The sequence below is a fragment of the Neofelis nebulosa genome, chromosome 10 (genome assembly GCF_028018385.1).
Source record: "Neofelis nebulosa isolate mNeoNeb1 chromosome 10, mNeoNeb1.pri, whole genome shotgun sequence".
Classification (NCBI taxonomy): domain Eukaryota; kingdom Metazoa; phylum Chordata; class Mammalia; order Carnivora; family Felidae; genus Neofelis; species Neofelis nebulosa.
The window spans coordinates 46,362,080-46,379,746 of record NC_080791.1 but is presented as its reverse complement, the minus strand read 5'-3'; the positions used below and the strand labels follow the sequence as shown (position 1 = coordinate 46,379,746).

Below are 17,667 nucleotides of genomic sequence, written 5' to 3'. Positions count from 1 at the left end.
CTCACGCTTTCTCTCTTTCTAAAATAAAGAAAGAAAAAGAACAAAGTTGGACAACTGACAGTGTCTAGCTCCAAGACTTACTATAAGTCTACAGTAAGACAGTGTGGTATTGGCAAAAGACTAGACAAATAGATCAGTGACACAGAATAGAGGGTCCAGAAATAGACCCATATAAATATAGGCAACTCATCTTTGGCAAAGGAACAAAAACAATACAATGGGGCAAAGATAGTTTCTTCAACAAATGGTGCCAGAACAACTGGTCACTCACACGCAGAAAAGAATCTAGACACAGACATTATACCCATCACAAAAATTAACCTAAAATGGATAATAGACCCAAATAGAAAGTATGAAGCTATAAAATTCCTGGAGGACAACAGAGGAGAGAATCTCAATGACCTTAGATGTGGCAATGACTTTTTTGATACATCAAAGGCATGATCCATAAAAGACTTGATAAGTTGTCAGCAGTCATGTTGACTCTGTTTCCCTGTATCAAATATATTCTTCTCCCTATGTTCCAAGATGATAAAGAGTCCGTGGGCAGGGAGCAGGAATTTGGCTTTTGTTCTACTTAACTCTTTCCCTTGCTCTGTACAAGAGCAGAGCTAGACCTAACTGCTAAGCCACAAGGTGATAGAGTATCTCAGGAGAGATTCTCCTTGTTTCTTTGTCTTTTGGACTAGCCACTCTTCAACCCACAAAAGAAAGAAGTTTTAACCCCTAGTTTCTTTTTTTGTCTCATAAATTCTCTTGCTTAATATCTTCATTGGAGTATACATTTGGTCCTTCTTTTCTCCTCCATTTGTCTGCAGAGAGAGAGGTTCTGTAAAGTGGGGGAGAACAAGGGGAGTCCATTGAGTGCCTCCCAGCTGCAGCTGGTCTCCTCTAAAATACCTCAAATTAGTATGCTACTATGAGGATTGATTTCTATTCTAGGACTCCCAATCTAATCTACATTAGAAATGTCTAATTTTCCTACTGGCATTTGTCCCTTTCTTTTTCTGATTTGCATTTAAAAGGACCCTCACCTTAACTGCACGTAGCTCTGCTTAAGCTACCTGACTAACTGAAGCTAGGATTTAAGTGTTTTTCCTTAATGCTCAAGTTTATTCTCTGATGATGGAATGGGAGGATGTATAGCCTCATTTTATGCCACCACACTGGTCTTTTGGTTGTTTTACAAACTTATAAGCAGACAAGACCACAGGTAATGGCTTGAGATAAGGAGAAGGGAGTTATTGGAAGACTGTTAGGAAGCTTATGGAGTAAGGGAGCTGGGAGACTCAGACTTGGAAATGGGCAAGAATCAAGGGGCTATGGAGGGCATTAGGAACCCTGGCACTTATTGTAAAGCAGGATAGTGAGGAGGGCATGCCATACCTTCAGTGCACATCTTCCAGAGTTTTCTGTTGTTTCTGACACTGGCTTAACAGTCTGAGCCCAAGAAAGAGCATCTGATAACTAAGTTTGGGTCACATACCTGGCCCCTGACCCTACTGAGTTAAAGAGGGCAAGGATCTGTTTCCTTCAGCTTCAGTAATGGAATGTGGTCACTAGGAATTACTTTCCCACCAAGATTACACACAGTCTGGATGTATGCATTTCAAAAGGAAATTTGGATGCTCTCAGGGCTGTCAAAACAAAACAAATGCCAACTAGAACTGTGTTTTCTTTTTTTTTTTTTAATTTTTTTTTTCCAACGTTTTTTATTTATTTTTGGGACAGAGAGAGACAGAGCATGAACGGGGGAGGGGCAGAGAGAGAGGGAGACACAGAATCGGAAACAGGCTCCAGGCTCCGAGCCATCAGCCCAGAGCCTGACGCGGGTCTCGAACTCACAGACCTCGAGATCGTGACCTGGCTGAAGTCGGACCGCGAGATCGTGACCTGGCTGAAGTCGGACGCTTAACCGACTGCGCCACCCAGGCGCCCCTAGAACTGTGTTTTCAAATGGACTAGTTGAAATGTAGGAGAAAGGGCTTGAGAAGTGAGGATGAGAGGAAATAGGGAAGAGGGTAAAAACAATGGGAGTAGTTAGAAGAGCAGGAAACATTTCACTCAAGAAAAAATATTTTTTGGCAATAGGTACATCAGCGTATAAGTCATCATGGCTTTTTTTGTGTCCATAACATGATCTTTAAAGCTCTCTGAAGGCGCAGAGTATGGGAAGCACATCTTGGTGACGTAGAAGTATGGTCACCCTGTTTCACCACCAGAGGGTGCTTTCTGTGTAAATAGTATGCAGTGGATTCTGGGGATATTCCCAAACACCCACGGTTTACAAAGTGCTTTTATGTAACAATCACTCAAGAAATATTGAGTTGCTATTGGAGATGAGAAATGTGAGCCCAGATGAGAGACACCTAACCAACCCATACAGATATGGAGGCCAAGGTTTCCTAATAACATCTCTGGCTTGGGCACAAGGACCTTGTAGAAATTAGAAGGGGAATTCAACCTAAGATGGAACTACCAAAGAGGTAGAGAGGCTTGAGAAAGCACAGTGCTTTCTAGGAATCACAAGTGGTGGGATGGGAATGTAGAGAGGGAGAGTATTTTTTTTTTTTTAACGTTTTATTTATTTTTGAGACAGAGAGAGACAGAGCATGAACGGGGGAAGGGCAGAGAGAGAGGGAGACACAGAATCGGAAGCAGGCTCCAGGCTCTGAGCCATCAGCCCAGAGCCCGATGCGGGGCTCGAACTCACGGACCGCGAGATCGTGACCTGGCTGAAGTCGGACGCTTAACCGACTGAGCCACCCAGGCGCCCCGAGAGGGAGAGTATTAAAGATAAAGGTAACAGGATAAACAAAGGTGTCCAAAATGTGTGCATAAGTTTAGATTCAACTATGGCTATTTGTTTAGCTTGTTGTCTGACTCATCTCAATTTTGCATCCCATGACCAGAACTTGAGCAAATAAACTGTTTTGAATAATTACTCTGAATCTGTCCCTTGGAATTTCCACTGCTTTCCTTAGCCAGTTCTTGTTCTCCAGCTTCCTCATTTTTCCATGCTTTGTTTTTATGTGCTAGAGCTGTATTAGAAGGAACTCATCGCAAAACAAGTGTTGTATTCAAATACACAGAACCTCAAATGCTTATGGAACACCTACACTGTATATATAGAAGAATAAGAAAAAATCTATACCCTATAGTACTGATGCATTCATTCTGCTTGTATCTTATTCAGTGGTTCAAGGAATTATTATTGTGTCCATATGGTATGTCAAATACTGTGTTAGCACTTTACATCTGTTCTCTCATTTAACATGGAGTTGCATGATTCCCATTTTACTGATGATGAAACTAAGACTCAGAGAAATTAAGTCTTGCACAAGGTTTTCAGAATAGAAAATTAAAGGCCTAAGACTTAATTTTCCATTAAATATTACCATGTCCGGCTTCTTTATATCATGCAGGCCTCTGTTCGAATGTAATCTCAGAGAATACTTTCCAAATAGCTGCCTCACTCTGTGTTCAATTGTCCCGGCTTATTTTTCATTGTAGTACTTACTATTACATTATTTAAATTTTGTCATTTGTATCTCCCGCTAGACTCTGATTCCTGTGAGTTTGATCTCTTGGCTATATTACTTACTGTTTATTATAACACTATGCATAATACAGCCTGGCACATAATAAGGAGCTGAGCAAATTTTTGTTGAAAGATTGACTCTCAAACCCAAACTCAGCCACTATTCTATGTGGTGTTTCTAATAGGTTAAGAAGATTTCATTTTTTTTAAATTTTTTTTTTTTAACGTTTATTTATTTTTGAGACAGAGAGAGACAGAGCATGAACGGGGGAGGGGCAGAGAGAGAGGGAGACACAGAATCAGAAGCAGGCTCCAGGCTCTGAGCCATCAGCCCAGAGCCCGACGCGGGGCTTGAACTCAGGGACCGTGAGATTGTGACCTGGGCTGAAGTCAGACGTCTAACCGACTGAGCCACCCAGGCGCCCCAAGAAGATTTCATTTTTAAATACCCTGATACCAAAGAGTGTGGTGCACAGAGCTTGTGAATGCAACGTGCCAAATAATATGTAAACTGCTGGTCCATACTTTTTTAAAATTAGAGTTTAATTTGCATGTAGTAAGATAAATCTTAAGCATGTATGTATTTTTTAGAAAAATTCCATTTTAATTAAACTGTACAGTCTGAATTATTTCCTCTGACACTGAGGTTAAAAATAGAAATCAATTTCTGCAACCTTCCAAAGCAGCCTTTGAAATGTCAAGGTTTTAAAAATTATTTTATTGCATGAATTTACATATAAATACAAACTGTTCAATGTATTAACTTAGCAATCAACGAGCTTCCATCATGGAGAATATCTGGTACTGGGACAGGCCAGGGCAGAATTCAATTACTGCCGCCTTAGTGGAAGACTTTTCAGCCTTCTCAGCAGTTCGTGGGGTGATAGGTCTACAGTCCCTTCTTCACCACTCGGGCTGTCACTGCTGTTGGTACTCTCAGAACTACTGCTCTTCTCCGAATTTTTATTCTTTTGCTTGACTTTGTATTTGTGCTTCCGGTGTTTCTTTTTCTTCTCTTTCCTCCATCTGTGCTCTTTCTTGGTCTTCTGTTTTTCTTTTTCTTTCTTTTTTTTTTTTTTTTATGTTTCTCTTTCTGAGGCGCCTCAAGTTTCTGATGAACATTGGGCCAGAAGATGGGACGTAGTTGTGGGCTGAACACTTCTCTTTCATCTATCTGCATCTTTTGTATCAAAAAGGAAGGTGCGGGCTCCTGGAGGGCTGCCAGCTCACTAGCATGTGCCATGGATTATGTTTCCATTCAGTCAGTCTCTTGGGAGCTTTTGAAGTCAGCCTCCCTGGTACCCGCCTGATCATCCTCATTGTCGCCTTGCTCATCCTAAGAGGATGAGGACTTCTCATCAGAGGAGCTGGCAAAGATGGCCTTAAATAAGTCCATGGATGGGCGGCTCCCTTCTCCTTCAGTCTGTGAATCCACACCTTTGCTTACATTCTTATTTGAGAGTGATTCCATCACATGCTCTTCCTCTTTGATTACTAAAGAGCTGGACTCTTGTTTCGGTGGACCAACTTTTGATCTAGCCAAACTTAAAAATTCACTAATGGGATCTTTTTTCTTTTCTTGTTTAGATGTATCCCATCTTGATGGTTTTTGTGATTTGTCGGGACCTCAGTGTTGCGGCCCTTTTTCACTTGCTGCTTGAGTTGTAGGTGAGGAAGTGGTCTCTGGGAGTGTCAGAAAGTTGAAGACTGAGAATTTGTCACATTTCACTCTTGGTAAGCCAACCAAGTTGAATCTGGATAAGGGTCAGGGACATGAAACCTCTTACACAGAAGCTTGTCAGGATGCCACTCAGATGTGTCTCGGGTAAGCTTCCCGAATGGCTTCAGCTTCACAGCTGACTGCTTGTCATTGACATCATTCTCTTGGTCTTGAGGGACTTCCACTTGATCTGAATCGTCCTCCTCCTTGGCATGCATGAACCTGGAGGACAAGGTCAAATGGGAAGACACATACAGCAGGGCTTCCCAAGCAAAGTTATCCTGCTCGTGGCCTCGCTCCCATTCTGTCATACTGGGGTTCAGACAACGTTCCAGGGCATCTTTCTGGAAGATTCCTATTTATTAAATTAGATTCCCATTTCCTATTTACTAAAAACTCTTCTTATAGTTTTTGTTTTTCTGGATCTTCACGAAAGGTTTGAAGTTGCTGGCTCTTGTGGCGGCTGTCCTACCACTCAATGCCATGTGCCATGAGCAGGGCCCAACATCCAGAGAGGAGGGCTAGGGTCTGTTGCTTGAGGCCTTCTGGGCCAGACTCCTGGCCTTGAGTTGAGCTGCTTTAAGGTCAGTTACATGCTTCATTTCTTTGATTCTCTCTTTATCTTTTTGGGACAGAAACTCTAACACTGAAGTAGATGAACCTTGAATGGGTGTTTCTCCCAGCAACTCCACCCACTTGGAGGCATTCAGTTGGTGCCTACTGTGTGTCCCTGGGTTAAGCATTGGCTTTCCAGCTGACTCTGACAATACCTGAATTAAGTGGGTGTTCTCTAAGGTTTCAGCTACCACAGGTCTGAAATAATGTACCGGTTGATAGTCTCTTGGCGATTCAAGTGGTGGGGAAGTGTTTTTAGAAGATAAAGGTTTAGAAGCCAAGGAAAATCCATCCAAAATTTTGCTAATGTATCGAAGATCTTTCTTTGATTCTTTCTGACTTCTATACTGCCTGGGTGCTGTCCAGCCATAGAGTCCATCTCCAGGCTCCTCATCTTTCAAAATGGTGTCATATTTGGATAAAGTTTCTGTGGCATAGATGTCATCATCTTCCTCTTCCCAGGGCACCAACACCAAAAGCCTGGCCTGAAATTCCCAGTTTTCTTTCTTTATTCACTCCAGTCTCTCCAAGGAGATTGCTGGCTCCCTCAGGTCCCACACTGAAAAGATTAAAATGTTTTCCCGAGGTGCCAAACAATGCTTGGTGGGGATCCAGGCCCTTGTAAGCCAATCCATGCACGTTATCTTTAGGTGTGAAATCCACAGGTGTGATGTCTTTGGGTGCAGAGGTCACATTTTCAGGCACATAGTCATTGTCTTCATCCTCAGATCCTTCAGAGCCTCCAGGGGGTAACGCACAGCCATAGATTTTTACTCCAGGATCAGGTATTTGTCAGTGAGGTCTTCTCTTTACTCGAGAGCCAATCCCTTGTCCTTCCTTCCAACCCATTTTTCTTAGCAATTCAAAACCAGTACATAATTTTGTTGGTGTTATGAGGTCATCAAGCAGAGTAGCTCCAGGAATAGGGGAGTAGCAGTTGCTAACTGCCTGGCCTTTTCTCATATTCTATCTTTGGTTTCAGAAGCAAAATCATCCATGGTGACAATCGCTTTAGGTGCTATCCCAAATTCAGTAAGATCCTCTTCATCTATAAAGTCTTCAGGATCAAGAACAGATTTGTCTGCTCTGTTCTGTCATGAAGACATGAAGGAAGAGGGCGTCCATCCTTCTTTTGAGCCAACAATGTTGAAGTACCCAGCAGAGAAACCTCCGCTAAAGGCCCCATGAAACTGTTTATACCTTCCTTTTTCATCTCTGACAGTCTGATCCTGAAGAGGAATTGGTTTCTTTGGTCTTTCACCTTGTAGCGGCTCCAGGTCCATCCCATAGCTGACCAAGTCCTCTTCGCTGTCACTGCCCAGCACCACCATCCTGCTCCCTTCTTCAGCATGTGTGTATTTTTACAGATGTTATATGCTTGTGTAACCACTACGCAGGTCAAGATACAGAACATCTTTAGCCCCTGAGGGAAGTCTCTTTTATTACCTCCCAGTTGATATCCCATCTCCCAGAGGTGACTTTTTTGACTACTGTCACATAAATTAGTTTGCTGGTTCTTGAGTTTCATATAAATGTAATCTGTAGGTTGTACTTTTGCATTTATAATCTTTTAGATAAATGCAAATCATCTTTTGGATAATATTTTGGAGATTTATCTATGTTGTATATTTCAGTAGTTTATTCTTTTTTTATTATTGTGTCATGTTCCATTGTATGAATATACCACAATTTGTTTATCCATTTATTTATTTATTTATTTATTTATTTATTTATTTATTTATTTAGAGAGAGGGTGAGTGTGAGTGGGAGAGGGGCAGAAAAAGAAGGAGAGAGAGGGAGAATCCCAGGCAAATTCCATGCTGTCAGCACAGAGCCCAACATGGGGCTTGATCTCATGAAGTGTGAAATCATGACCTAAGCCAAAATCAAGAGTTGGACACTTAACTGACTAAGCCACCCAGTTGCCCCCCATTTACCTTAAAAAAAATTTTTTTTAATATTTATTTATTTTGGAGACACAGAAAGCGTGAGTGGAGGAGGGGCAGAGAAAGAGGGAGACACAGAATCTGAAACAGGCTCCAGGCTCTGAGCTGTCAGCACAGAACCCAATGCGGGGCTCAAACCCATGAACCATAAGATCATGACCTGAGCCAAAGCCGCTCAACCAACTGAGCCACCCAGACGCACCCCCCCACCCCCCATTTACCTTTTGATGGATGATGTTCATAATATTGCTAGTTTTTGACTATTAGAAATAAAGCTGCTATAAACATTCCTGAACAAATTTTTATAGACACACACACTCAATATGTTATTTTGGGGAGGATATACTTAGAAGTGGAATTGCTGCATTATAAGGTACATGTATGTTTAGTTTCCTTTTTTACCTTTTGTATATCATGGATACAATCCTTTATCAGATGTATCAGACATACAGACTACAAACATATTCTCTCAGTTTGTAATTTGCCTATTCAATTTCCTGATGTGTTTTGATAATAGAAGTTCTGAGTTTAATGAAGTCAAATTTATCAACTTTGTCTTTTAAAGTTAGCACTTTTTTTTGTCATGTTTAAGGAATCTTTGCCTACCCCAAAGTTGTGAAATTACTTTCCTTTGTTTTCTTCTAGAGATTTATTTTTACATTAAGGTCTGCGATCCACCTTGAATTAATTTTTGGGTTTGATGTAAGGTAGGGTTTACTGTTTTTTCTGTATGAATTTGTAATTTTTGAAGCACCATCTAATGAAAAAGACTATTATTTCCCTGCCGAATTGTACTGATACTTTTGTTATAAACCAAGTGAGTCTGTATGTAGAGGTGCATTTATAGACTCTGATTTGTTACATTGGTGTTTGTCTATCCTTGTACCAACACACCAGTCTTAATTGTGCAAGTCTTGAATTCTGATAGTATAAGTCTTCCAACTTTTTCGTCTTTAAGATTGTCATGGCTATTTTAGGTTCTTTGTATTTCCATATAAACCTGAGATTCAGCCTGTCAGTATCCACCAAATATTCCTGCTGGACTTTTGATTGGGTTTGCACTGAATCTACACATCAAATTGGGAGAAACTGACATCACAATATTCATGGTTTTGATTCATAAACATGATAGATAGCTCTGCATTTATTTAGGTCATTTTTAATTACTCTCTATAGTATGAACTTGCAATATTTTATAGTTTTCAGTATTAGCCTTATGTAATTTTTCTTAAATTGTTTCCCAGATATTTTTATTCTGCTGTAAGGGATATTTTTTTTTTTTTAATTTTTTTTTTCAACGTTTTTTATTTATTTCTGGGACAGAGAGAGACAGAGCATGAATGGGGGAGGGGCAGAGAGAGAGGGAGACACAGAATCGGAAACAGGCTCCAGGCTCCGAGCCATCAGCCCAGAGCCTGACGCGGGGCTCGAACTCACGGACCGCGAGATCGTGACCTGGCTGAAGTCGGACGCTCAACCGACTGCGCCACCCAGGCGCCCCAGGGATATTTTTAAAAATTAAATTTTCTGATTGTTTTTTTGCTGGTATATAGAAATATGATTTTTAAAAATGTGTTGACCTTATATCTAGAGAGCTTATCAATAAGCTTCACTTATTGATTCTAGTAGTTGATGTATTTTTGGATTTCTGCCTTTACAATCATATACATATAAATATTCTTTGCAATCATATATATGATATAAACATATATCTTACAATATATAAATGAAAAACATCTTACTTTTGTTTTGAATGTTATGCCTTTTGTTTCCCTTTCTGATTTTATAGCACTGTCTAGGGCCTTTAGCACAATGGTGAATACATGGTTGTGGATATCCTCATCCTGTCTTTGACCCTGGGGAGAAAGCTGTGCCTATTTCACCGTTGCTAATGATGTAGCTATAGGGTTTATTAGTAGGTAATCTTTTTAAGATCAAGGATGTTTTCTTCATTTCTACTTTGTTGATTTTTTTTCTAAAATCATGAAAAGTATATTTGGTTTTATCAAATGTGCTTTCTTCACCTATTCTAATGATTGTACTTTCTCACCATTTTTTTATTCTGTTAATGTTAATCACACTGATGGAATTTTTAAATGTTAAACTATCCTTTTATTTCTGGAATAAACCACTCTTGCTTAAGATGTATCATGAGGTTTTTTTTTTTTATATCCCTGGAATCCTATTTATTGATATTTATAAAGGATTTTTACATCCATAGTCAAAGGAGATACTGTCCCCCCACTCCCAAGGGAGATGCTGGCTTATAATTGTTCTTTTTGTAATTTTTCTTTTTCTGTTTTTAGGTTTTGGTATCAATGTTTTGCTGCTTTTAAAAACTGAGCTTAGAAGTGTTCCCTCTTTTTTTTCTGTTCTCTGGAAGAGATTGTGTAAATTTGGTATTATTTCTGCTGTAAATATTTGGAAGAATTCACCATTAAAGCCAGGTGGGCCTGGTATTTTCTTTTCTTCTTTAAAATTTTTAATTACAGTATAGTTAGCATACAGTGTTATATTAATTTCAGGTATACAATATTGTGATTCAGTAATACATTACACAATGCTCATCATGATAAGTGGACCTTTAATCCCCATCACTTATTTCACCCATCTCTCCACTAACCTCCCCTCTGGAAACCATCAGTTTGTTCTCTGTAGTTAAGAGTCTGCATTTTTTTTTTTTACATTTTAAGTTTTTATTTTAATTCCAGTTAGTTAATACACAGTGAAATATTAGTTTCAGGTGTGCAGATAAGTGATTCTACACTTACATATAACACCTGGTACTCATCATAACAAGTGCACTCCTTAATCTCCATCACCAGTTTCACACATCCCCCTACCCATCTCCCCTCTGATAATCATCAGATTGTTCTTTATAGTTAAGAGTCTATTTCTTGGTTTCTCTCTCTCTTCTTCCCCCTCCTTGCTCATTTGTTTTGTTTCTTAAATTATACATATGAGTGAAATCATATGGCATTTGTCTTTTGTTGACTAACTTATTTTGCTTAACATTATACTCTCTAGCTCCTTCCATGTCATTACAAATGGCAAGATTTCATTTTTTTTAATAGCTGAGTAATATCCCAGTGTGTGTGTGTGTGTGTGTGTGTGTGTACATATATGTATATATATGTGTTTGAGTGTATATATATATATATATATATGTATATATGTGTGTGTATATATATATGTGTATGTATATATATATACACATATGTACACACATATATATATACATATATATATATATATATGTATATATATATATATATGCACACCACATCCTCTTCACCTATTCATCTATAGATGGACACTTGGGCTGCTTCCATAATTTGCCTATTGTTGATAATGCTGCTATTGTAGGGGTGCATGTATCCCTTTGGATTAGTGTTTTTGTATTCCTTGGGTAAATACTCAGTAGTGCAATTGCTGGATCATAGGGTCATTTATTTTTGAGAGAGACAGAGAGACAGAGTGCAAGCTGGGGAGGGGCACAGAGAGAGAGAGACACAGAATCTGAAGCAGGCTCCAGGCTCCGAGCTGTCCGTACAGAGCACAATGTGGGCCTCTAACTCATGAACCATGAGATCACGACCAGAAGCTGAAGTTAGACACTCAACTGACTGAGTCACCCAGGTGCTCTGAATTTTTTTTTTCTTTTAGCACTTTGAATATATTGGCCCATTACATTTTGGCCTCCTAAGTTTCTGATGAGAAATTTGCTAATAATCTCATTGGGAATCCCTTGGATATGATGTGTCACTTCTCTCTTGCTACCTTCAAGATTCTTTGTCTTTGTCTTTCAAAAGTTTGCTTATATTGTGTCTCAATGTGAATCTCTTCTTTTTTTAATTAATTAATTTTTAATTTACATCCAAGTTAGTTAGCATTTAGTGCAATAATGATTTCAGGAGTAGATTCCAGTAATTCATCTCCCAGGTATAACACCCAGTGCTCATCCCAACAAGGGTCTTCCTTAATGCCCCTTACCCATTTGGACCATCTCTCCCACAGCCCTTCCAGCAACCCTCGGTTTGTTCTCTGTATTTAAGAGTCTCTTATGTTTTGTCCTCTCCCTGTTTTTATATTATTTTCACTCCCCTTCCCTTATGTTCATCTGTTTTGTATCTTAAATTCCACATATGAGTGAAGTCATATGATATTTGTCTTTCTCTGACTGACTTATTTCGCTTAGCATAATACCCTCTAGTTCCATCCATGTTGTTGCAAATGGCAAGATTTCATTCTTTTTGATTGCCAAGTAATATTCCAAGTAATATATGTATATATATATCACATCTTCTTTATCCATTCATCTGTCGATGGACATTTGGGCTCTTTCCATATTTTGGCTATTGTTTATAGCACTGCTATAAACACTGGGATGCATGTGCCCCTTCGAAACAGCACACCTGTATCCCTTAGATATATACTTAGTAGTGTGATTGCTGGGTCATAGTGTAGTAGTGTGAGTCTCTTCCAAGATGTTTATATTCATGTCTTTCATCAAATTTGGGACATTCTCAGCCATTATTTTTCAAATCTTCTCTCTTCCCTTTTTTCTCTTTCATTTCATTCTTAGACTCCCACAATGCATATGTCAGTTGGCCTCAAGGTGTCCAAAAGGTCACAGGCTCATTTTACTTTCCTTTCATCTTTTTCTTTCTGTCTCTCACACTCAATAATTTCTATTGTTCTATCTTCAAGTTCCCTTTTCTTTCTTCTGCCTATTTAAAGCTATTGTTGAATTCCTCTAGTGAATTTTTCATTTCAGTTACTGTATATTTCAGCTTCAGAATTTCTTTTTGATTTCTTTTTAGGTTTTCTGTATCTTTGTTGATATTCCCATTTTGTTCATGTATTATTTTATTGACTTTCTCCATGTCTTTCTTTAGTTTTTAGGGTATCTTTAAGGCTCTTATTTTAAAGTCTTTGTCTAGTAGATCTGTAATCAGGTCTTTTCATGGACAGTTTCTGTTGATTTATTTTTTTCCTTCACTGGGACATATTTTCCTGTTTCTTTATATTCTTTATATGTGAGTTTTGTTGTTGAAAATTGGACGTTTGACTCTAACAACATGATAACTCTGGAAATCAGATACTCCTTATCAAGGTTTGCAGTTTTTTGTTTTTGTGTGTAGTGTTTCTTCCTTTTTTTGGAGTGTTGAAGGCTGTTTCTGTGCTGAGGATCAACCTAAGGAGCTAACTTAAGGTCTTCTTAGGTCTTTTCTGAGCCTTTGTTTTTCCGTAGGCATGTGTAGTGACCTTCTGATTTCTTCCATACATGCAGTTGCTTTTGAATGTCCTAGTCTTTAATGTTGACTGTCAACAGGAGAACAAGAGAAAAATGAAGGGGGAAGAAAACAGGTAGCTTGCCCTTTAATTTCCTGGAAGGTACTTCAGCAGGACAAGAGGCTTGTAATATTGAGGGGAGGTGCAACAATGATGATTGCCTACCTTTTTGCACCTCTTGATCAGAAGGAGCAATAAGAGCATAGAACCCTAATTTTAAGAGGACAGGGACCTTTTTGCCTGTCTGGCTCCCAAAAGATGTGTGGAGTCTGTTACAGGAACATATGCAAAGCTGCCTGCCATGGGGCTGAGGGTGGGAGGATGGGTAGTGACTACTAAGAGCTGAAGTTGAAAATTAACTGCAATTTACTGTCCAAGCCTTCCTCTGAAAATGCAAGCCTTCTATAGAATACAGAATTCCAAAATAGTTGCTTCATATAGATTCTGCATTGTCTAGGTGGAGAGACAGATTCCTGGTGCTTCCTACTCAACCACCTTCCCAGAATCCTCTCCACTTGATTACTATTTATTTATTTATATTATTATTTTTTAATGTTTATTTATTTTAGACAGAGAGACAGAGCACAAGCAGGGTTGGGGCAGAGAGAGAGGGAGACAGAATCCAAAACAGGCTCCAGGCTCTGAGCTGTCAGCACAAAGCCTGACACGGGTCTCAAACTCACAAACCATGAGATCATGACCTGAGCCGAAGTTGGACACTTAAGTGAATGAGCCACCCAGGCGCCCCTCCATTTGATTACCTTTTAAAGAGATTGCAGTAGTAAGATAAGAAAAAAATCTTTATACCTACCTATGTGTTACTATTTTTGTTGCTCTTCATTCCTTTGTAAAATTCAGATTTCTATTAGGTATTATTTTTTCTACATGAAGGACTTCCTTTTTCTTAAGATTTGTTAGTGAGGATTCTCTTAACTTTTGTATCTCTGAATAAAGTCTGCATTTCCTTAATTTTTGAAATATATTTTTTATGGGTAAAGAAATTTAGGTTGACAGATTTTTCTTTTAGCCCTTTGAAGATGTTGTCCACTCTTTTCCAATTTACCATTTTCAACAAGAAATTCACTGCCATACTTATCATGATTCCTTTGTGAGTAGGAAGTTTTTTCTTTCTGGCTGCTCTCAAATTTTTTTCTTTTTTATTGGTTTTAAGAAATTCTTTCTTCTTTCTTTCTTTCTTTCTTTCTTTCTTTCTTTCTTTCTTTCTTTCTTGTTTAAAGCAATTTGAATATGATATATACTAGTGTAAATTTCTTCTTCTTTTTCTTCTTATCCTCCTTTTCCTCTTCCTCTTCCTCCCCCTCCCCCCTCCTCCCCCTCTTCCTCCTCTTCCCCTCCTCTCCTTCCTCCCCCTCCCCCTCCTCTCCCTCTTCCCCCTTCTTCTTCTTCTCCTCCTCCTCCTCCTCCTCCTCCTCCTCCTCCTCCTTCTTCTTCTTCTTCTTCTTCTTCTTCTTCTTCTTCTTCTTCTTCTTCTTCTTCTTGATGTTCAATGAACTTCCTGGATCTATGGGTGTATTATATTCATTACAATTGGAAAAATTTTGCAAATTATTTATTAAAATATTTTTTTCTGTATCTACCTTTCTCCCTTCTTATTCAGGGATTCCAATTATATTTGTCTTCTTGAAGTTGTCCCACAGCTCACTGATACTCTGTCCATTTTTTTTCAGTCTTTTTTCTGTATACTTCATCATGGATTTTTTTTATTTCTATGTCTTCAAGTTCACCAGTCTGCTCTGTCACTAATCCCATCCAATATATTTTTCATCTAAGGCATTATAGTTTTCATTTCTAGAAGTTTACTTTGGATCTTTAAAAAAATGTCTTCATTGTCACTACTTAACATGTTCAATCTTCTTGAACACATGAAATACTAAAGTAACAACTGTTTTAGTGTCTTTGTCTACTAATTCTATTATTTTTCAGGGGACCCTTGAGGATCTCTGGAGCTCTTTCTATGTGTGTGTGTGTGTCTCTTCTCTGAGCACTGTGTCCTGAAAACTTCGTTCAGGCAGTCGGCTGGGGTAATAGTTGAGCTTACCTCATTTTTTTTCTATTTCTCAGGGATTCCTTTGTTATGTGATGCCTTATTTTGATTTTCTTGTGATACATTTTATTTCTACATGCTGTAAGCCTCAGATGATGTACTTATTGTTGCTTTTCATAGTTAATAATCTTTTATTTTTATCCATTAACATATCATCCCTAGAGCTATTCATTCTTTCTTGCACTTTCATGTTACATTTGGGATCATTTTTCTTTAATCTGAAGTACATTCTCATCTTTTATCCTGGATTTTATTTGTCTGAGAAATTTAAAAAATTTTATCTTTGGTTTTGAATGATATTTCCTCACTAAAACTTTAGTTTTTTTATTTCATAACTTTAAAGATATCACCCCATTGTCTTGTGCTTTCATATTTTTGTTGTGAAGTCAGTGTTATTTCTTTCATTGTTTTTTTCTGTGGATGTTTTTAAGATTATCTTTTTATCTTTAGTTTCATTGGTTTGACTATGACATGCATAGAGGTAGTTTCCTTTATATATTTCCTGTTTGAGCTTACTAATCTTGAAGCTGTGGTTAATATTGTTCATTAGTTTCATAACTTCTCAGCCATCATTTCTCAAATGACTATATATTTCTCTTTTCTCTCTCTTCCTAGAGCTTCATTTGTCTCACATTTCTCTTACTCTCTTAGGTCCTTTTTTTAAATGTTTTTTGAGAGAGAAATAGAGAGAGAGAGAGCACAAGCAGGGGAGGGGCAGAGAGGGAGACAGAGGATCTGAAGCAGGCTCTGTACTGAGAGCAGAGAGCTCAATGCAGGGCTTGAACTCAGAAACCATGAGATCATGACCTGAGCTGAAGTCAGAAGCTTAACCACGCAGAGCCTCTCTTTGGTTCTTTTTACCCATTTTTCTATTTGAGTTTCAATTTGGATACTTTCTTCAAGTTCATCAATTGTGCCAGGTGTTATTTTCAGACTCCTGTTAAAATCCCCCAGTGGGTTCTTTATTTTTTAGTTTACTTATGAATTATTTATTTAAGCTTGCTTCCCCCAGAACTCTGGGTTACTTCTTAAAAAAAATTCTCATTGAGATATATTTTATATACAACCAACTACACCCATTAAAGAGTAAATTTTGATGACTTTTGACAGTTGTATATTCCTGTGAAACTGCCACCATACTCAAGATACAGAATATCTCCGTCACCCCCAAAGATTTCTCATGCCCCTTTGCATTTTATCTCTCTATCTGATCCTGACCCTAGCCAATCACTGATTTGTTTGAGTAACTCTAAATTAGTTTGCTTTTTCTAAAATTTTATATAAACGGGGTCACATAGTGTACTCTTTGTGTCTCATTTCTGTCAGTTTAATATAGTGATTTGGAGGTTCATCCATGTTGTTGCCTGTATCTGTAGTTCATTCTTTCTATTACTGAATAGTGTTACATTGTATGGATAGACTTACCTGTTGTTTATCCAGTTACCATTTGATGGACACATGGGTCATATCACGTTTTTGTCTCTTGTGAATAAACCTGCTATGAATATTTATGTATAACACTCTGTGTGAACATGTGTTTTTATTTTCCTTAGTTGAAATTGTAATAAACTGCTAGTTTTTCAAAGTACGTTGAATCACTTTACATTCTCTTCTGTAGAATGTAAGTTCCAGTTGCTCCACATCTTTGCAAATGCTTGGTATTATCAGTCTTTTTAAAATTATGGTCATTCTGGGGGCGCCTGGGTGGCGCAGTCGGTTAAGCGTCCGACTTCAGCCAGGTCACGATCTCGCGGTCCGTGAGTTCGAGCCCCGCGTCAGGCTCTGGGCTGATGGCTCGGAGCCTGGAGCCTGTTTCCGATTCTGTGTCTCCCTCTCTCTCTGCCCCTCCCCCGTTCATGCTCTGTCTCTCTCTGTCCCAAAAATAAATAAAAAAAAAAATAAAATAAAATAAAATTATGGTCATTCTGATATTGTAGTGCTACCTCATTGTGGTTTTAATGTGTGTTTCCCTAATAACCAGTGATGTTGAGAATCTTTTTATCTGCTTATTAGCTATTTGTATATTGGCTTTGTAAATTTATATTCAAATATTTTGTCCATTTAAAAATTTGAGCTGTCTTATTGAGTTTAGGAAGATTTAAAATATGTATATTCTGATAGGTGTTGGTAAGGATGTGGAAAAAGGGGAAGCCTCTTACATTGTTAGTAGGAATGCAAACTGGTGCAGCCACTCTGGAAAACAGTATGGTGTTTCCTCAAAAAAGTTAAAAATAGAATTACCGTACAATCCAGCAATTGTACTAGTAGGTATTTACCCAAAGGATACAAAAATACTAATTCGAAGGGATACATGCACTTGTTTATAGCGTTATTATGTTTATAATTGTTTATAGCATTATTAACAGTAGCTACATTATGGAAAAAGCCCAAATGTCCATCAACTGATGAATGGATAAAGATGTGACACACACACACACATACACACACACTACAATATTACTCAGCCATAAAAAAGAATGAAATC

The 17,667-nt window shown here is 38.3% G+C and overlaps 1 pseudogene; it reads right to left on the bottom strand.

The window, feature by feature from the left end:
• Positions 1 to 4,311: 4,311 nt before the first annotated feature.
• On the bottom strand, positions 4,312 to 7,207 carry LOC131487181 (G patch domain-containing protein 1-like; annotated as a pseudogene).
• Between the last annotated feature and the right edge of the window lie 10,460 nt (positions 7,208 to 17,667).